The sequence below is a fragment of the Lissotriton helveticus genome, chromosome 9 (assembly GCF_964261635.1).
Source record: "Lissotriton helveticus chromosome 9, aLisHel1.1, whole genome shotgun sequence".
NCBI classification, from domain to species: Eukaryota; Metazoa; Chordata; class Amphibia; order Caudata; family Salamandridae; genus Lissotriton; species Lissotriton helveticus.
In genome coordinates, this window is record NC_136070.1 from 873,463,110 (window position 1) to 873,486,778 (window position 23,669).

Genomic DNA, 23,669 nt, shown 5'->3' on the forward strand with positions numbered 1-23,669 from the left:
GATTGCTTCCTCTTGACCTTGCTGCATTGCTCTTTCCACCTCATCCATGGCGGTGGCTGCTTCATTTTGGATAATTGGTTGTCCCAGTGGATCTTGACTTAATGAAGCCGAACTTTGACTATCTTGTGAACTATCTCTAGCAATCTCCGCTGCAATTGTCGCTTCTTGCTCTATTTCATCATTCAACATTTGGAGATAATTACTAAAAACAGGACATTCAATACTACTTTTAGAAGCGTTGAATGAATATTCATAACTATCAAACTCCCCAAGTAGTTCCTCTTCTCTACGCCATGCTTTAAAGAGTTGCAAAAGAGCAAAATAGTAAACTTCTCTTTTGTCAGGTGTTTCGCAACTCAGTTTCCGATGATTAATCAAGTGTCCTTTTCTTTGTTTCACCAGACATCCTTCTTGTCCAATTACAGCGTATACACCTTTATCAATGTTCTCTGTAACATTCCTTTTAAAAGTGTAGTTTTGAAGTATTTCATACAGACAAATGTTTTCTAGAAGAGTACTTCTATTTGGATAGTATGTATCCAACATATTTGTTTTCAGAATGTCTGTACTGTTTGGTTCTTTCTGGGCTAAATATTCAATTTCTTGCACAGGTTTTAGAACACGGTTTCGTGTTTCTGCAAGACCCAAACTCACCCAGAGAATAGTCCTTGATTTAGCATAAAGACTTGCTGATGATAATCGGTCACAACATTCATATGCTCCAATTTCTCGATGAGACAACATCTTCAAACTGTACGTCCACAATTTCTTGCTTAGGCTCTTTTCATGAGAAATGTCTTCCCACATCTCCTTCAGTTCCGTCTTTTCAGATTTTGTGATGTAAGACGTTACATATCGAGCCACAGCAATAGAGTTGTCTGCAACATATTGTATGTCCATGTTAGCATTCCACATGGACAAAATGAGTGGGTTATAGTCATTTATATATTTGGATTCTTCACCTCTTCTTAAATTGTACGTATTTTTAGGTGACCTTCTTCTGATGTTATGTCGCAAAGATGACATCAAATTGTTGACTCTTCCTTTTGAAAGTACCGGTCGTGCAATCCAAAACGACATTTGGTGTAGAATTTACTCTTTGATTAGAATTTTCGCCGACAATATTTTCCACAACGATGACTTTGAAAGCGTAACACTTTTCCTCTTAAGTCCTTATCAGTTGTACTATTAGGTATGTCACAAGTGGCATACTGTTCAATAAAAGACAGTACAGTCTCATCCGAGTCCCTTCCAAATTTAGGAGCATCCTTGATCCATAACAGCATATGAATATGAGGAGCACCTCTTGCTTGGTATTCTTTTCTCCAAAAGAAATCCAGTACTTCACCAAGAGGAGGATTTTTCTTGTTTGTAAGAAAAGACATCATAGCTTCAAATCTATGATTAAAATATCTGCAAACATTAACCGGATCTATCGAACACAGTTCTCCGGGTGTCTTGTAGTTTATATTTTCTATGTTTGCATTCGCCTCCTGAAGAAATTCAAGTAAATCTTCCCAAGCATACTCTGCACAGCTTAGAGTTAAAAACCATGTTGGTGCTCCTAAGTTTCTAAGCATGCACTTCAAATCTCCATGACGACGGTACCAATACTCATTAGTACCACGCTGACAAGCCATTAAATTAATTAGATGTGAATCCAAAACACTATCTTTCTGTTGCACTTTATCCATAAATTCCTTTGCTGAAATATTATGCAGATGAACTCCACTTTTTAAGATATGGTTTACTGCATAAGAGAGACCAGATAAGTCACTCTCAAACAGAAGATGAAACAAATATGGAATGCATTGGCGAAACCTCGGATCTTCTGCATATAATCTTGTTGTCCGGTATTCAGATGCAGGAATCTGCATAGGTCGATCATCATATCGTGTACCTTCACCTGTAGGGAATAACTGTGGGAAACAACGACCTTCCAAACTTTCTTCCCACACACTAATAGGATTTCCTTTCGCCTTTTTCATCTGAAATAATTCAATAGCATTCCCTATTGCTTCTTTGGAATGCAGTGGATGAACACTGTAATGTTCCTAAATTTCTTCACTTCTGGATAGGTCAACTTTTTCAATTTGTCCAATAGACAAATCACTCTCCTCTTCTTCACTTACATCTTCTTCTTCTACGTATACATCTTTATAGTACTTATTGTTTTGAACTAAATACAACGTTGCCTTTTTGACTTTTCTAACATCCACTAAATCTTGCCAGATTTGCTTACTCTTTGTAGGTACACCATTAACTAGAATAACTAGAGGTTCCTCTTCTACATTTTCAACACCAATTGTTTCCATATTTTTTTTTAAATCAAATGGCAAATATACAACTCTACCCTTTAATCCTCTTTGTAAATCTGAAGGAATTAATTTACCAGTCTTAGGCTCCATACAAGCAATAGCCTGAAAAGGATGTACACATTGGATCAGAATAGTCTCATAAGTATTTAAATCCATCAATTCTGATGGAATATTTATCAACTCTAGATTATTATGAACAGCTCTAGCAGGCATTTTATTTTCATTTAATTTATTATAACAATATTTACAAATACGTTGCTCAAAACCCAAATCAAAATAATTTTCCACCAACAAATAAGTTGCAAAATCTTTATATTGACCATTATTTTCATCTTCACTTTTTAAATATAAATCAACTAACCTAGTTTGACTTTTGTAATGAATGCGTCGACAACAGACACAATAAAAATGTGGTTTCTCACCTGCAATTACCTTAAACTTTATTATTTCCTGTTCAAACTTTTCAATATTAACATGTCCAACATTTTCTAACACATTTCCTTCTATAATTATATCAGTTTCTGCATTATCTTCCTCTGGACCAAAATAACTTACCTCAATTTCTGCACAAATCTTCTTAACATCTAATTCACATCCATGCAAAAGAGCACTATTTAACTGTTTAAGTTTAAGTGCTGGACTTTTTGCATAATACAACTTTCTCACTAATGTTCTCATTTTAGTATGATGCACTGCTAACATCCTGAAGTGATGAAACACACTCTGGCATATTTTTTTAGAAAGACAAGCCAGAGAATGACCTTGCAGACCTATTTTTTCTCGCACTCTGCAATGATCTAATTCTTGCAAGATAACAATTTTTTTTCTAAGACTTTCTTTAGTGTACTTACGTAAGAAATTGCGAAAGAAATCAATTGAATCCTGTCGTACACTACAAATGCTACTACAATACCAACTGTAAACAGGAACATTAGGACGTCCCCCTGAAGCTTCTCCAGCCATCACCTCTTCTGCATTTCTAACCACAATTTTCTCTTTCTCAATTACACATCCCTCCTTCACCTCATATCCTCGACCACTGGTGTCAACTGCATGCAACAAATCGTTACTTTGAAAGTAACTCTCTTCATTAAAAAATGGTTCAGAAGTTGAAGTATGCATCCACTTCCCAGAAAACACTTTACAAAAATTACTCCTATTTATGTGTCTCTTCCATTTACTTTTAGCTTTTAAAACTCGTATTGCCTTATTTAGCGTATTTATTCTATTAAGTACTAAAATAAATAATTTTCTTTTTGTCTCAAACGCGCGCTCAACAATACCCTCTATATATTGTTTCTTCTTGAGAAAAGCAGATCTTCTTTTAGAAACTTTCTCCTTTTGTAATAAATTCGAAACTACTCTTTTGTAAAACATACGCTTCCTGATTTGACTAAATTGATTCATCCGAGTTTTACTGTACAGATTTTCCTGTCTGCTGATTCCAGAAACATTTTTATCTTTGGTTCCATGTCTCCTTCTCGATACTGGTATACTTTTTTCCTTGTCGACTTCAATACTAACATTTTTCCTTCCACATATTGCTCTCAAAAACATTTTGGTTTGCTTACCAGAAGCACTCTTCTTTTCATCCGTCCTATGTTCTTTTGATACTTCTTCAATTCCTTTCTTCTTCAAATTGTAAGTCCGTTTATAGAGCTTTCTTTTTTCAGTTCTGGTCGGCATCTTAATTTAAGATTTTGATGAAATTCTCAATCTGTAAAACACAAACATAACAAATATTATAGTTGACTACTAGCATATAACGTACAAATTTAAACCACAGATTCATTTTCTAAGTAGAATAAAGAAAATAACAGAAAGTCTCTGAACAGAGTAGGAAATCCTGTAGTAAATGTTGGTTCTTAATTTTATCACACTCCATATCTGTTTTAACATTATAGACAGTTTTTAATTCTAATTTTTAAAGCATACAAACAGTACACTTTTTTCAAGAACTATGGGTCATCGTAGATGTTTTAACCTTTTTTACTACAATCTCTTTTACACTTCATGAGAACATGTCTTATCACTCTCATAAAGCACATCATCGATGAATAGGACAAGAAAACTGTCTTCAAGAATGCTTTACTATTAAATTTTTTTTTATTCATTGAAAAGTTCATAATCTAGTAGAACTTCCAGCATTATATCATCAGTAACTTCTTCAAGTCCAAAGTCCTCATCTCCTTCTACCATCTCTAAGTAAGCTGAGTCTAAAGACATGTCCATAAAATCATTATTTTCATCTATTTCCTCTTCAAAGACTGCATCTAAGATTTCCTCTATCACTTCGTTAATGATTTCAAAATGAATTTGTTTCTCTTCTCAGGAATTCTCCATAACTAGACTCAGTTTATTCTTCTGTATCCTTTTAAAAAAATATACAGACTAAATTATATCTTTTTTCATAAATGTATAACTTAAAAGTACCTTTACTAATTTTTAAACTACATATATTTTTATAATTTCTAACTTATTAACTGTATATATATTAAGATACCACGTTCCGCTTGTTTTGAAAAGAAATTGGCAATATAACCCTAAACATTAACACTGATCTTTTTTTTTCCATTAAATAATTACTGTTCTTAAAAGACATTTTACAGTAAAATTTCTTTTTAGATTTTCTAGATATCACAAATATTGATTAACTGTAGAATTAATTTTTAGAGACCCATTTTTTCAGTTCACCAGTACAAAGAGCTATGTAAACTATATGCACTCTGAAGAGAAGGCTCACACTACACAAACCATAGCATTCACTTAACAGATTACTACTTTCCACAGAGACAGTTCCTTTTATGTTTCAACAGCATACTCACCATGTAAATGTCATAGCATATACAAAATGTCATACTAAGCATGAAGAACAACCTCATAATAAACCTCTGCATGAATATGTAAAACAATACCTATACATAGTATAATCACAGATATGCAGGAAAGATACCCATCACACCTAGAACCATATCATAATACCTCTCTGTAAATAAAAGAGAAAGACTTCCAAACATAATGCAACAAGATTTAAAAAATCATGAGCACTTCACAAGATTTAAGTAATGGAAACATGAAAGAATTATACCCCAGTGATCCATAAATCTGAACTCCATCAAAAACAACACATGCACCAAGCCCATTAAAAGATAATTTCAACTGTCAGTGGAGAATATCTCAAAATACATATCTAGTATAAGCAGATCCAACCCATGTGAATAATTAAAAAGAAAATCATATTTCAAAATGAAATTTTACAAACATTTAAAAAAATCTTCTTCATTATTTTCATGTGCACCCAAAAAAATTGCCTATGCAAAAATAGCAACTCAACTGAAAAAAAGAATATAATTCCTCAAATTGTGTAATTCAGAAGGCAGGTTGTTGCTTTTCACCACCAAACACTGTAAAAAAGAAAATATTAAAATTGAATTAACTTATTACAGACTTATTTCTTACACAACATAGAGCCATTATAGCAAAGAACAAGCATAACAGATAAATTCCCCAAGATTCTCTATCATTACAATAAGATACAAAATGTCTCATTTATGAAACCATTGCGCCACAGATATGTCACTTTTTCCCATGTTAAAACTGATGCACCAGCGACACAAGGCCTTCATAACTAAAAGCCCATGTGACGGAGAACAAGTGCATAGACAGAAAATACAGGGCCAACCTTGGGCATATGCAAGCAGTACACCTGCACAGGACCACCAAACCCCAGGAGCCACCATATTAATATATATCCTTAATATAATAATCCTCTAAGGATGCATACATATTTGCGTAGCGGCCCATAGCAGGAATTTGGCGTGCTCTGGCTCTGTTCCACTTCCAAACACCTTGATCCACCCCCCCTATTCAGTGGGCTGCACGCTCCGCCCCGCCCAAACCCCCTGTTACAGAGCCCCCTACCTACGCTCCCTGCCCAGGGCTGCCATGACCCTATACCCGCCCCTGGAAAATGTATAAGACACAGCAACAGTAAAAATCAAAGAATAGGCAACATGCAGAAAAACTGCACAGTAGATAAAGAAACATATGTTTAAGATAACGCCATTGAAAAACATGTAGTAATTTTTTTAATCTGCCATGCATCTAGCCCTCCAGGACCGCTTTGGAAACTCCTGCTTTAAACCTTTACATTCCATTTTCACCACACACACGTTTTGTAAAAACCCATGTAACGGACAACAACTGCATACACAGAAAATGCAGAGCTGGCCTTAGGCATATGCAAGCTGTACACCTGCACTGGATCACCAAACCACAGGGGCCACCATGCCAATATATATCCTTAATATAATAATTCTCTGACAATAGATACATGTTTCTGTGATGGCCCATGCCAAGAATTACGCGTCCTCTGGCTCTGTTCCACTTCCAAACACCCTCACCCCTCCCCCCCCTTTACTGGGCTCCGCACTCCGCCCCGCCCGGACCCCCTGTTACAGGGCCCCCTACCTACGCTCCCTGCCCACGGCCACCATGACCCTAGATCCGCCCCTTGAAAATGTATAAGACACAGCAATAGTAAAACTCAAACAATAAGCAACATGCTGAAAAACTACACAGTAGATAATGAAACATATTTTTTAGATAACTCAATTGAAAAACATGTAGTAATTTTTTTAATCTACCATACATCTGGCCCTCCACGACCGCTTTGGAAACTCCTGCTTTAAACCTTTACATTTGATTTTTAAACCATACACACGTTTTTTTTCAAAGCTGCATATTAAACGCCTAAACATGTATTTAGTCGTCCACATGCAGGCACTTTCAATTACATGACTTATTTAAGTGGAATCCCTGTAATGTTGCATATCTTTCCAAAAATACACCAGTGCCTATTATTATACGATTTTTTTTCATTCTTCATCAGTGATATTATTTTTTACATATAATGAAAATCACTATGACTTTTTAAACGACAAAGCTTACGCGGTAAAAATCACTCTGCATTTGCTTCCCTTTAAGAATGTAGTTTATCTACCCCACGCATTTGAACCTTGATTTTTTCATCTGGCAGCAAATTCCGGCCTTGAATCACAAGACATGAACAACAGCCTTATTGTCACAAAAAGAAGTTAGCGTAGCATCTGTTCGCGAACATATCTTTCACTTAGCTAATATTCACAGACAACACCATTCCTTATAAAAGAGTGGCCTTCCTTTACAATTTACTGAGGTGACTCCCTTAATTTTAAACGCATCCTCCACTTCAAGACAGGCTATTTTTTTTATAACTACTAAGCAATGGTTTTGTGACCGGACTGCCAAAAATTATATCAAGTCATTCTGCTACTCTTCACTCCATGCTCTGCGACCTATTTCTGTGGACTTCCTGTTGAACTGCCAGTGCTGCGACGTTTGTGTACCCATCTCGTTTATTTCAAAATGGATGTCCCTCCTGTCTTCGCAAACAAGCCGGAACACTTAGAACTATTTCGCCAGAAGATGCTTGACTACTACGGCATCTTAGCACTCTCAACTTTGAATACTTCATATCGATTATCATTTCGATATTCCTATTTCACCTGTGTACAGCCTGTATTTCATTGCCTGAGCTGTGATTTCATGTGGGCCCTGGACTTATGTCTCTGCAACTTGGTACCTCCTGAAGTGAATTACAATCATCTCATGAATCCGTTAATTGATCATGAACAGCTATGTTGCAACGGAGGGATTATGGCCTTTGCAGCGATACAAGGAGTTCTAGGTCATTGGAATATATTCGCAGCGGCGCAAGATTTCCTGACAGACAGCTACATTGAAAACCCACCGAGCTGTCCTCTGATGGTACTAGAGGCTCCGATAATAACAGATCATGAATGCTGCTTTCCTCTTTTCAATTGGATGGCTGACATGTTTTCGGATCATAACAGTGACTTCCTGTTAGAGGCACTTGCTGCCTACTTTGCCTATACAATACTTGGATGACTGTTATGCAAGCCATTGACGTCCACATTTCGTTTTGCCTCCCTATCTTTTTCACGTTTTCTTGGATATTTTCTTAACATGAACAGACCTATTGGCTTTACTAACAGTGGACATTATGATTTCCTGCTGGTTAAATTTTGATCTTTTCTGTGGACTAAACTTTTTTTCTTCAGCTACTCGATTTTGAACTTTATTTTTTATTAAAGTCTAATCTCTTATCTTATGTTCTTTCAAACGTACTCGAAGCAAAACTCGGTAATATATGCTACATGTGCCCTAATTAATGTGTAAATATAGAATGAGTTTTTTATAACTGTAAACGCCATTTCGCATTTGAACTGCTTATTTCCGCCTCACACACCTCTGCTCCTTTAATTTTCCATAAACTAAAATATTTTTTAATACATAAGAGAAAAATATGTTCTTTCAATAATATTTCCATTGTTTTTCGTACTGTACTTCAAATGCAATACTGCAACCTTCAAAAGATATCTCAATACAGTAGTTCTTCTCAACACTGATTTGCGAACGATCCAACACATTACATACATGCACCTCTCGCCATTTTGTCGGTTTTGGCGCGTTTTTTTCCCTTACACAATAGCATAACAGAAACGTGATAGTGCTTCGCATGCAGAGAGCTCATTGATAAAGACATATTGTCTAACCACTAGCATTTTCATGTTTTGTTCCTAAACTGAAAGGCCAGAGACCTTCTTGCATGCAGAGAGCTCATTGATAAAGACATATTGTCTAACCACTAGCATTTTCATATATCGTTCCTAAACTGAAAGGCCAGAGACCTTCTTCCATTTATTAACATATAATGAGCCTTATTTATGAAGGCCTTGCGCCGCCGGTGTGTCACTTTTTCCCATGTTAAAAGTGACGCACCGGCGGCGCAAGGCCCTCATAAATCTGCCCCAATATACTTCCTCATAAGAGTGTATAATTAATTTTGCTAAACCATATTCATTTTTCATCAACTATACCGTTTGTATTTTATGTACTAGTGGCTATACCGATTACTTTGTTTTTTGCAATGTCTGTACTCGTATTAGATACGAAACTTGCCTTGAAAACAGTGCATTTCTGAATAAACATTTCAAATATACACGTTTTCTCTTTTAATCCATAATCTCAACTAAAATGATTGTATATTGAAACAGTATTCATGTGTTCCACGTAACTTCAGCTGTACTAACTTAATATTTTCTTTTGTTGACCTGATTTACTCATACTAGAACCCACAGGCCTATAACAGCCCGTGAACCCTTTCTTAGTAGGTCGCGCACCATCAGACAGTTGTACCTCTGTAAAAAAATAATTTATTACTCTTAGCAAGCACTACCGCAGTTCCGCTTCTCTCAGTGTTAATCACTGCTCCCACGCTTCTACAGACCAGACTCTATGTCGTATTTCACTCCTTATCACGCTTTAATCTCCACAATAACAAACACTTCTCCGCCAGCCACCAGAGAACAGAGTGCAGATGCAGAGGCACTAAGTAGTGAAATACAACATACCCTCTGCTCTATGGAAACAACCGAGCGGTAATTGTGAAAGAAAACATTCACTAGCGCTTCAAAAAAGCATTTCAATTATATAAATAGTTTTATCAAAACGTTCCAACTACTTTGATGAGACTATCTGTGTGTGCCTACACAACAAAGTTCCTCAACCCGGACTGAAGGCAGACACAGACAGACACACACACAATAAGATAACACAGGGCAACGGAGACGGAAAACAGAAGGGAGATGAAGATGCAGTCAAACAGCAGGAGTGAGAGAGATATTTTTATACTCCGTTTGGTACCTCAATTTACGAACACATTTACTGCACAAATCTGTGTACAACCTCATGGTCAGAACTTTTCATTTTATTTTACTCGACCACCTCCCCCTCTCACCCCAGCAGTGCAAGCCGCGGCCACAAACTACAATGTAATTTTGTCGTCTGTCAGAAAGTTTAAGAATTCATTAAGCATTACCACTTTTTCAAGACGATATCACATGTAATGTACCAACTTTTCATTTTATTTTACTCGACCACCTGCCCTTCTCACCCTACGCCCACCATCGCAGGCCGCGGCCACAAACCGCACTATAATTTTATTCCATTGTTTTACGTACTGTACTTCAAATGCAATACTGCAACCTTCAAAAGATATCTCAATACAGTAGTTCTTCTCAACACTGATTTGCGAACGATCCAACACATTACATACATGCACCTCTCGCCATTTTGTCGGTTTTGGCGCGTTTTTTTTCCCTTACACAATAGCATAACAGAAACGTGATAGTGCTTCGCATGCAGAGAGCTCATTGATAAAGACATATTGTCTAACCACTAGCATTTTCATGTATCGTTCCTAAACTGAAAGGCCAGAGACCTTCTTCCATTTATTAACATATAATGAGCCTTATTTATGAAGGCCTTGCGCCGCCGGTGTGTCACTTTTTCCCATGTTAAAAGTGATGCACCGGCGGCGCAAGGCCTTCATAAATCTGCCCCAATATACTTCCTCATAAGAGTGTATAATTAATTTTGCTAAACCATATTCATTTTTCATCAACTATACCGTTTGTATTTTATGTACTAGTGGCTATACCGATTACTTTGTTTTTTGCAATGTCTGTACTCGTATTAGATAAGAAACTTGCCTTGAAAACAGTGCATTTCTGAATAAACATTTCAAATATACACGTTCTCTCTTTTAATCCATAATCTCAACTAAAATGATTGTATATTGAAACAGTATTCATGTGTTCCACGTAACTTCAGCTGTACTAACTTAATATTTTCTTTTGTCGACCTGATTTACTCATACTAGAACCCACAGGCCTATAATAGCCCGTGAACCCTTTCTTAGTAGGTCGCGCACCATCAGACAGTTGTACCTCTGTAAAAAAATAATTTATTACTCTTAGCAAGCACTACCGCAGTTCCGCTTCTCTCAGTGTTAATCACTGCTCCCACGCTTCTACAGACCAGACGATATGTCGTATTTCACTCCTTATCACGCTTTAATCTCCACAATAACAAACACTTCTCCGCCAGCCACCAGAGAACAGAGTGCAGATGCAGAGGCACTAAGTAGTGAAATACAACATACCCTCTGCTCTATGGAAACAACCGAGCAGTAATTGTGAAAGAAAACATTCACTAGCGCTTCAAAAAAGCATTTCAATTATATAAATAGTTTTTTCAAAACGTTCCAACTACTTTGATGAGACTATCTGTGTGTGCCTACACAACAAAGTTCCTCAACTCGGACTGAAGGCAGACACAGACAGACACACACACAATAAGATAACACAGGGCAACGGAGACGGAAAACAGAAGGGAGATGAAGATGCAGTCAAACAGCAGGAGTGAGAGAGATATTTTTATACTCCGTTTGGTACCTCAATTTACGAACACATTTACTGCACAAATCTGTGTACAACCTCATGGTCAGAACTTTTCATTTTATTTTACTCGACCACCTCCCCCTCTCACCCCAGCAGTGCAAGCCGCGGCCACAAACTACAATGTAATTTTGTCGTCTGTCAGAAAGTTTAAGAATTCATTAAGCATTACCACTTTTTTAAGACGATATCACATGTAATGTACCAACTTTTCATTTTATTTTACTCGACCACCTGCCCTTCTCACCCTACGCCCACCATCGCAGGCCGCGGCCATAAACCGCACTATAATTTTGTCGTCTGACACAAACTTTAAGAATTCATTAAACATTACCACTTTTTCAACACGGTATCACATGTAATATACCAACTTTTCATTTTATTTCACTCAACCACCTGCCCCTCTCACCCTACACCCACCAATGCAGGCCGCGTCCAGAACCCGCACTCTAATTTTGTCGTGTGACAGAAAGTTTACGAATTCATTAACCATTAACATTTTTTCACGACGGTATCACATGTAATTTACCATTTCTCTCTCTATCTGCATTATCTGTCTCTCTGCTAATATCATTTTTTCACTTCATAAACAACTTCTCTCATTATATATAAAGGCTTCAAAATCACACAAATAATTACTCTTTATATTAAACATATTTTAAACTTCATATTTCACATTTAAATTAAAAATAGTTTTAGAAATACAACACATTATGACAGCCAAAAATGACTTTAGTTTCAAACTATGAGGAAAATCAATCATTGTTTGTGAGTAAACCATATTTTACGGTACATGACAAAACAAACAGTTACAGACTTACCTTTACCAATGCTTTGTACGATGTACAACAGTGACAGTCACAAAATAGATATTCGTTTGACAGAAGTCTCAATTATGCTGCTATCACTGCAACCAAAATTCAATGGCACAGATATCCAGTCAATACAGACTCATATATGTCTCTTCAGCCAATCATATTTCCTCCCGCAAAATTTTGTATTCAAATTTACATTTCAGTTGGTTGTCCCTCACAATATTTTCAATGTCACATAAAAGTCACCCATCACCCACTGCCATCTCTGGTTGTTTCCATGGTAACACCTCATTCTGCACCTGGCTGAAGGCACAGGTCAAAAGTTCATATCTCAACGTTCTATAGCAAACTAACAACACTGTTTTCCCTCCAGAAACACCTGCCTATCCACAGCTCTGTTACATGTCATTTTTTTCACACCCAATACTACTTTTTCTTTTACATAACATTAACATGCAACGTAGTCTTCAATCTTCACGTATTACAATCAACCAATCATTTTTCGTTTTTCAACCACACCAAGCTTCATCCATTTTTTTATCCTGACTTTCAGCTTCTAACTGCCATTCCACTTCCAGAACCCATCGGAGTACGAGTGCATCTGCCTTGAAAATGAAGGTTTGGCTTTTAGGACACAGCTATATTCACTGGAGTGGAAAATATGCAGCAAGCAGACGAATTTCCAACCTTAATTTACCAAATGTGCAGATAACGTGGATTGGGCAAAGAGGATTAAGATGTCACCAATTAATACCATTGGTGAAAACTTTTATGCATCTCCCAGAACCAGACCTTATAATTGTGCACTGTGGTGGGAACGATCTAGGCACATTGACTGGGGTAGGTCTGGAAATGCTTCTAAAAGACACCTTTAGACAATTGATGACACTTTTTCCTCGAACTGCCTTGGTATATTCCAATATATGCCAAAGACAGAAATGGAATTGGTCCAATCAACATTGTGCACAAATTGGGAAAGCAAGGAGACATGTTAATAAATCTGTTTCTGCTTTCCTCAGAGATTATAGCATGGGTTCTATTTACCACAACTACTTGCGTTACCACATGCAAGACATCTATAGGACAGATGGTGTTCATTTCACGGATGAGGGAAACAAAATCTTCCTCTGCAACATCAGACTCTGCATCGGTACTTACTTATAAATGCAGAAAAAAATCAATTAACACAAGGGCTCTTTTCAGAGCCACCTTATATCAAAGCACTCAAACTTCTAATTTATCTCCATTTTCACACTCTTGTAATTAGGTGTGCGCGCCCAAGTGCGCGCACCCCGCAACTTAAAAAAAAAATATATATATATATATTTTCGCGTTTAAGGGCCTTACTGCACACCCTGAGAGAACCTACGCAGCAAAACAATCTCTACCTTCTCCCCTTTCCATGTTCCAACGCTTTGAAATGACAATATATTTACTCGCAGTGACAAAATGGCGGTCAACACTTCCTGATTTCCTTCGAATCGAACGTTAACAGACGTCACGCAGCAAAAAAAAAATTCCGCTCGCGCGCAGCCGCTTGAGTGCGCGCACCCGTGCGCGCTTATAGATATATAATTGACTTTAACTTTAATTTTCTCAGCAACTACTGAACAGATTTACACCATTCCAAAAAAAGTGTAATCTGCGAGCCGGACTCTACAGTTTTGCCAAATTTCTTATAAATCCATTCAGCCGTTCGACCTGTAGCCGTGTCTAAACGTCCTATGGAAAATAACATGGAGAAAACACGTTTTGGGACCCCCCTTTTATCTCAGCCCCCACTTCACCATTCCCCCCCAAACTTACAGGGAAGGAGCGCAACGGACCGAGCCATCTTCTTTGAGAAATTCGCAAAGATTCATCCACCAGGGCCAAAGTTAATCCAAATAGAATGTTGAGGATTTCCTACGGAAACTAGGTCCTAACTATAACTACCTACTGGCGACCGCCAGTAGGTAATATATATATATATACGTATGTGGTTATTCAGGTACACTGTAGAACTTGGTGCTGGAAATAAATGTTCGAGCCTCGGAGTTGCTTCCACATCCTGTTATTGTAGAGTAATGACGTAATGTACGCAATCATGAAAATGTATTCGTTTTTGGTTGATTTTGCGCTATATAAATATGCTAAAAAAAAAGAGGAATAGCCCACACTTACTGTCACAGGTAAGATGATTGCATACACTATTTATAGCAAAATATAATGTGGTAGGGCGGAGGAGCAGCATTTTACCACCACAATAAATACACAGGCACAGATAGATAGTTGAAGTGGACACGGGCACGTGTGCTCGACTCCATTTTATTACATTGTTGTTGGTAGGAAGTAGAATAGTAATCATGATATCATATACAGATATTTAATCATAAACGGTTTATGACTGCTGCTGTACAAAGGTAGGAGCATTGTATGTCAAATAATAAACAGAAGATTCTATCATAAAGAGTTCATGAGTTGTGGTGGACTGAGGTAGGGGCGGTTTGTGTGGAACCTGCGATGATGTGTGGTCCAGGCAGACGGCACTGGTAAAAAAAGGTGTACTGAATTAGTGGTACGTCTGGTGTTTATCGTGTGCTCACCCTGCGATGATGCGTGGTCTGAATGGGCTGCCCTGAAATCATTCTCTGTTGCATATTGGAGTATATGAACTTTGAGGGTGGAAAAAAACCTAGCATCGATGGTTATTAATTGCTGTGAAAATTAGGTGTACCGATTGCTCCTCATAACAAATTACACAATTCCTCTTCATGCAGTGCATTGTAACTTTCACAAATTGGGGATGTATGTCTGGTGGCGATGTTGAAGGTGATACCCCAGAGGTATTTGGTATTGCTGGTGGTGGAGGTACATTTTGGCACAATCTTGTACATTGTTTGTTATCATAGTTCACATGATGCAGCTATTGAAGGTGCTTGCACATGCTAGCAGTGCAACAGCACTATTTATTTATCTGCTTTAAATAAACCGAGGCTGAATTTAATACTGTCTGTAGTGTAGATGAAAAAGTAAATTGAAGTTGAGAACCCTACAGTGCACAGTGTACATAGAGGCTAGTAGTCAGTACAGTTGCAGAACAATGTTTTTTTCACCTATTTAAAAAAAGTCTGAATACATACAGTATAATTGTCTCTGCATTAAATAATCAGGGTTTAATTTCCTACTGTCTATAGTGTAGATGCAAAGGTGAATTCAAGTTGTATACCCTGCTGTCTGCAGTGTAGATCTTAGTGTGGAGTGCATCATCAGCAATTATAGTGGAAGTGGAAGATCGAACATGTATGCAGCATGTGTGTTATTATTCAACTAAATGTATAAGTGATACAAAGTAAATTTTTCAAGGAAGCATAATAAAGAGATATTGTGTAGGGTGTGATAGGTGCTATACTTAGTTTGTTTTTAACTGAGTTAGTGGTATCTAAAACAAGAAGGTTCTGTGGAGCCTGCGATGATGCATGGTCCAGGCAGGCTGTACTGATAGTAATGTTTTTTGTGTTGTGAATGGTGCCTTAGTAAGGCCATGTGATAATCATTTTTGGTGCAGTGAGTTTTCTAGTATCTTTGGTGCTTAGCGTGTACATATTCTGCTATGATGCGTGGTCTGGGAGAGGAGGGCACAGTAATTGGAGTAATGTCTTTTGTCGATTGGATTCTGCATGAATTCCACTTAAAAGTGATAGTATGCCTCATTGCTGACATAAAGCTGTTCACTCCTCTTTCCTATGATTTATGGTGCACTGAGTTAGTAGTATCTGTGGCCCTAAGCTTGTACGTACCCTGCGATAATGCGTAATGCAGGGGGGCTGTACTGGGAGCAATGTTTTTTGCCTAGTGAATGCTGCTTTAATAAGGCTATGGGGAAATGACTTGTGGTGCAGTGATTTAGTGGTACCGAAAGAAGTCAGCATGCTTGTACCCTGTGATGATTTGTGGTTGGGGGGGTCGCAGTGGTATAATGTCTCTTGTCTACTGGAATGCTTGATGTTCAATCGTCATTCTATCTGAAAAAAATCTGAACACATACAATACAATTGTCTCTGCATTAAATTAATCAAGGTTGAATTCCTTATTGTCCGTAGTATACATGCAAAGGTGAGTCCAAGGTGAGAACCCTGCTGTCCGCAGAGTACATCGAAGGCTGTAGTTGACACACACATTGAGGAATGCATTTTCTGTTACATTCTATAACAAAATCTGACAATACAGTACTATTTTTCTGCCTTAAATAAATTGAGACTGAATTTTATGTTGTCTGTAGTGCTTATGCGCCACTTGTATCAAGTGATGAACTCTTTTGATCGCAGTGTACATTTGAAAACAGAACTCACTACAGTCATTGAGGAATGTTTTTTGTGGCATCCTTTAAGAAAATAATCTTTGCCTTACATAAATAAAGGATATCTTGAATGTTGTCCGTAGTATAGATGGAAAGCTGAATTCAAGTTGGGAACTCTGTTGTATGCAGCGTAGATTTAAGGCAGTAGTCGACACAAAGATCGAAGCATGCTATTTTGTCACAGAATCTGAGGACACAGTACACTTGTCTCTGCCTTAAATAAAGCAAGGCTGGATTCAATGCTGTCCGTAGTGTTGATGCAAACCTGAATTGAAGTTGTGAATCCTGTTGTATGCAGTGTAGATTGAAGGCAGGAGTCAACAGAAAGATCGATGAATGTTATTTTGTCACGGTTAACAGAATCTGAGGACACAGTACAATTGTCTCTGCCTTAAATAAAGCAAGGCTGGATTCAATGCTGTCCCTGCTGTTGATGCAAAGCTGAATTCAACTGATATCAAGTTGTCAACTCTACTGACCGCAGAATAGATTGAAGGCAGCACAGATACTGAAGACAAATTTAGATCCAAAGTTGAATTCAAGTTGTGAACCCTGCTGTCCGCAGTGGCATGGAAACCACTAGTCGATACAGACATAAGTCTGCAGTATTGTGGCGCAGAGTTCGCAATCAGCCTGTATCAAGGAAGCACGCGGTCATAGCAGCAGCCACGTGGCAGGGTGCGGACCTTCGCTGCGGCGCATTCTGTTATCTTTGCAGAAGTGAAGCACGTCTAAAGCGTAGACTAATTATTTATAGTCTTATGTTGACATTGCTTAAGTTGGACTAGCCCACTCTGCTTCTATTTCAAAGTAGGTGGGTGAACACAGCTACATGACCAAAATATTCCCTGGTGTCTGAGATAATATGGTTGCGTCCACTATTCAGTACACTACACGTATCAATGGTATATGTACACACTGAAAAGTTTTGATTTCTATAGTGAATTGTGTATAGTATTTCACTGGTAGTCTTAGCGTTGTGTACAATATTGTTGATGTTCGAGTTCTATCCGTTATGCATACTTGGTTGTCACATCTCTATAGATTGAGCTAGTGTACTGTTGAGGAGATATATTATTTTGGAAAGGTCCGTAGCACTGCCTCTGAGGTAGTAGGAAGGAGAGGTCTGTGGGGGTGGTTGCAGTGGTAGTGGTGCTGAGTATTGTGATTTTGTTGGGTGTCGCAAGTGTATAATTACAATCTCTAACACATATTGCTCTTTAAACATGGGTGTGAGTTCAATGTAATTCACTGAGTACAAATTCAACGTTCTAACAGGAGTTAAATGTTGATGTTAATTTGTTAGTGGTAAGTGGAACTATTGCCTGATTTTTTATGTAGCATTACAGATTTGGTTTCTGGTTGAAAATTTTGGGAAGTGGTCAACATAATAGGTAGAAATTGTCATTTAAAAAACCTTTGAAATTCGCTGAAAAAACCATAGGTTTCAAGCAGGTTATAGTAAGGAATTATAATTTAATAAACCTTTGAAATTCATTGAACAAACCATAGGTTTCAGGCAGGTTATAGTTAGGAATTAGCATTTAAAAAACCTTAGAAATTCACTGAAAAAAACATAGGTTTTAGGAATCTTATAGTTAGCTGGACATTTCACTCATACAAAACCATTGAAATTCCTCTGTTATAGTTAGTTGTACTAACTGTAACTCTCGCGCCCGCAATCCACTGATGATGATGTCACATATTACATCATTCATGACATGGTCAGTGACATCACTGATGACATTTCAAATTACATCACTGATGACATCATCCACGTGACAATCAGATACACCTCATCATACACTACTATAATCTTTCATCACTCACTGTAAAATATAGAGTGCCATATTTAAATCCATTGACACACTAATACAAGTATCTAAAACGCCACTCAGTCATTCTTAGATCTACACAAACATGTAATCAATTATCTATAGATTCACTCATACATGCTGTCAATGATCAATAGAACACTATGAAATATACTTATACACCTATATTGATATTACACACCAGCACACATCCTATTTACTTATGTAGTCATCCTGCTCAGTTATGCAAACAATGCATCATACTTATATTTACTGAGCTGCACACTTATACAAACACCACTTCATTTAATGATATAGATAGTAACTCATACTTGTGTGTTATAAAATTTATATTACTCATTCATTCATAAATCTTTATTTCGGTAATTTTTCACCATAAAAGATAAAGGAACCATTTCATAAAACTGTTAAGACATTAAAACATTAAAACATTCGAAGGTCCATCAAAGTCCATAAGAGTTTTTCATTAGTACAAGGTATCACATTTTTACTACAGTAAAGTTCAGAGACCGGCCTTAAGGCACTGTCTTCTCAGGGACCACATTGCACCTAGATATTTAGCCACTGCAAAAACAATGTGATCCGACAGGTCTGTTTTCAACACTCTGAACGCGGCCAGACACTCTGCAAACCCCAAATTCCTGCATACAGGAACAATCCATTTCTTGCGGGTCACGTTATAAGTCGGGCAGAAAAAAATTATGTGCAGCTCAGATTCATTGGCCACTCTGCAGGCCGGGCATAGGCTGACTGTTGGTTCGCTCCACTTACTGGTAAGGGCTCGGAGTGGTAGTGTCCCGTGCCTCCATTGCAAATAGAGTTTCCTGAGTGAGACAGGATATAATTTATCCAAGGCTGGTTCAAAGCTGTAGATGTCCTTAATACGTAAAAATGACTCCGTGAATGTCCCAAGGTTTTGTCGACGACAGAGTGCCGCTAATTTACTGTTGTAATAAACCTTTGCCAGTCTCTTTTTTGGGATTAATGGGCAAGTGGATAAAGGGTCAGACCAAAGAGTCGAGAGGCCTAGACCCTCCAGCTCAGTTTTAATAAATTTAAACCATTTAATTTTCCCTACATTAGGCATAGCAAGCACCTCCTGGAGCCCATGCCTATAACTAATCAATTCTGGAACTGCCCACAACCTACGCCAATAAGCCAAGGGACGCAATGCCAGTTCTTCATCAAGAGGTTGCATCCCCAGGTCTAGCCTTAGTGGGACAAGAGGCGTACTGGGGGGAAGTGCTACCACCCGCCAGATACACCTCATCATACACTACTATAATCTTTCATCACTCACTGTAAAATATAGAGTGCCATATTTAAATCCATTGACACACTAATACAAGTATCTAAAACGCCACTCAGTCATTCTTAGATCTACACAAACATGTAATCAATTATCTATAGATTCACTCATACATGCTGTCAATGATCAATAGAACACTATGAAATATACTTATACACCTATATTGACATTACACACCAGCACACATCCTATTTACTTATGTAGTCATCCTGCTCAGTTATGCAAACAATGCATCATACTTATATTTACTGAGCTGCACACTTATACAAACACCACTTCATTTAATGATATAGATAGTGACTCATACTTGTGTGTTATAACATTTATATTACAAGTATACAGTTATCCAAACAGTGATTCATGTAATCACTTAGTCGTATGTATACTTATTTATATACAACAAATGTCACATACACTGCCTTTTATTATTCTAGTTTGTTGGACGTGGACCATTGAGAGATATATTTGCTAATCAGCACATCCATATACATATTCACTCACCCAAACAAGTATTATAACATGTCATCAGGGATGTCATTTGAGACGTCATCAGTGATGTCATGAGTGATGTCAGTGTCCATGTCATGAGTGATGTAATATGTGACGTCATCAGCAGTGGTTTGCGGGCGCGCGAGTTATAGTTAGCTGAACTAACTATAACGGGGGAATTTCAATGGTTTTGTATGAGTGCAAATGACCAGCTAAATATAACATGTGTGAAACCTATGGTTTTTTCAGTGAATATAGAGATATAGATATAATGAATGCATAAAAAAAATTGGGATTGGCGTATCCCTCGCAGATCCGCAAACCAAAAGCACACATCAATGCAAAAGAGAACATTTAATATTTTTAGTTAAGGGCTCTGAATGGAGCTCACAGCAGATATAACAGAGTCTAAAAGAATATCATTTTTGGTGCATAAGTGTGTTTGTGAATGGGTGTGAGATTGTTTCTATGGGGTATCGAATGGGTGTGACAATGTCTGTATGGGTTTGCAATGGTGTTACAGTGCCTCTATGGTATATGGATGGCTGTAACACTGTTTATATGGGTTTGTGAATGGGTGTGAGACTGTCTCTATGGGGTTGTGAATAGGTGTAACAGTGTCTGTATGGGTTTCTTAATGAGTGTGATAGTGTATGAGTGGGTATGTGAACCAGTATGACAGTGTCTGTATGAGTTTGTGAATGGGTATGAAACTCTTTCTATAGGTTTCTGAATGGGTGTTAAACAGTTTTTATGAGGTTGTGAATGGATATGACACTCTCTATATGGGTCTCTAAATTGGTGTAACAGTGTGTCCATGGTATATGAATGGGTGTGTCAGTGTCTGCATGTGTGTGCCAATGGATGTGACTGTATGGGTTTGTGAAGAGTGTTGCACAGTGTTTATATGTATTTGAACTGACATGCCAGTGTCTCTATAAAGTTGTGAATGGGTGTGATAGTGTCTGTATGGGTTTATGAATGGGTGTGAAAGCCTATCTATTTGTTTCTGAATGGGTGTCACACAGCCTCTATGCTGTTATAAATGGATATGGCACTCTCTGTAGGGGTCTCTAAATTGGTGTAACGTGTGTTTATGGTATATGAATCGGTTGTTTATATGTGAATTGATGTGAAAGTGTCTCTATAAAGTTGTAAATGGGTGTGAGAGAGTCTGTATGGGTTTGTGAATGGTTTTAATGGTGTGTGTTTGGGTATGTGAATAAGTGTGACAGTATATGTATGGGTTTGTGAATGGGAGTCACAATGTTTGTATGGGTTTGTGAATGGGTGTGACAGTGTCTGTTTGGGTACGTGAATGAGTGTGATAGTATCTGCATGGGTTTGTGAATGGGTCTGAGAAGGTTTCTATTCGTTTGTGAATGTGTGTGAGAGTGTCTCTATGGGGTTGTGAATGGGTGTAATAGTGTCTGTATGAGGTTGTGAATGGATAAGACAATCTCTGAATAGGTTTGTCAATGGGTGTAACAGTATACCTATGGTATATAAATGGGTGTAACAGTGTCTGTATGGGTTAGTTAATGGGTGTAAGAGTGTATCTATGGATATGTGAATTGGTCTCACAGTCTCTCTATGAGTATGTGAATGGGAGTGATAGAGCGGTATAAGTTACTAAATGGGTGTGACTGGAATATGCGATGTTACACGGGAAACAGCATTTACATCGCAAGCACTACAACGCATGCAATTACAACGACTTTGTTGTTACAACGCAAACCATTACATCGCAAGTCGGTTCTACGACTTGCTGTAGGGGCCGTGTTGGATTTAGGAATAGTATAATTTACTATTCCAACTCCAGCGTGTGCAACAGTAGGGAATGTGATGGAATAGTAAATCATACTATTCCTTAGTAACGCTGTTTCCCGTATTTAAATTTCCAATGAGGTCCACTTAAAAACCACACAATTAATGTATAAATACACATTAAATGACGAGCTCAATTCATTGCCATCGCAAATTGAATAACATATTAAATTCCAGCGTAATTGTATCAAAGTTCACTAAGACACAGTATTTATAATTACATAACAGCAGCAGTATTACATTCAAAATAGCCCTTCATAGCAAGTTGTTAAGGCCTACAAGCAAATGGGGAGAATCAGTAGCACCAAATATGCAATAGGAAACGAGGGTATTCACTATCAACAAAGGACATACATTTAAATACATATGTAATTTTGTAGATAATATAATACAGTACAATATCAACTTCATAGTAGATCTATGTTAAGTAAAGTGCAACGTGCAGCAGCAGAGACTTATGAGCAGAGCAGGTTCTAAGGAGGTAACTAAAATATCTCTGACTACCAACTGGTTTTCCCCGGCAATTACGAGTAATAGCAAGATATGATCCAATTCTGTACAAAGTACATTTATATAGCTGCAGAAACATATGTAAACAATAGGATAGTATACAATATCAGTTTTAAAATGAGACCAGTTTTTAGCTAAAGTATGTTATGTAGCAGCAGAAAATGAAAATTGTAAACCAGAGGGAGTTCTAATGAAGTAAATTAAACATTTGTGGCTAACAACTGTTTTTCCCTGGCAATGACGAATAACAGCAGGATATGATCCAATTCTGTGGAAAGTGCATTTATAAAGCAGCAGAAACATTTGTAAACAGTATTATAGTGTACAATATCAGCTTTAAAATAAGACCAATTTTTAGATAAAGTGCAACATGTAGCAGCAGAAAATTGTAAATCAGACGGAGTTCCGAGGAACTTATTAGAAGATTTATAATTAAAGATTCATTCTCCCTTAGCAGCAGCAATTAAAAACAACACAAAAAATAGGGACCTGCATAAATAAGGGTAGGGAAAACTGAAATATATTCATAAACACCTTAAAAAACTTTAATAATTGTATACACACTATTTCTTTTTTTGGAAAAAGAAGGAATTCACACCCTGATGATACATTCTTAATGCTATTTTGCAAGAACATAGGTCAAAGCCATCTGTAACAAAACTCAAATAAAACTGGGCAAACTAACAGAATATGATCAAAATTCTGATTGCCCAGATTACAACATCTACAATTATTTTCTAATTTTCATGGCAGGGTACCAATTAGCTAGTAGATCATTTAATGGAAAAAAGGTTCATATGACATCATGTAAACCATCGTCGAAACCATGTTCTAAATTCCAGGAGAAATATCTGAGTTATTCTCT

General features: G+C 37.4%; 1 protein-coding gene across 1 annotated transcript in view; it reads left to right on the forward strand.

Moving 5' to 3' along the window:
• LOC144781939 (cytochrome P450 2G1-like) overlaps nucleotides 1-23,669 on the forward strand; it is a 729,499-nt gene that overhangs the window by 78,099 nt on the left and 627,731 nt on the right. The window lies entirely within an intron of this gene.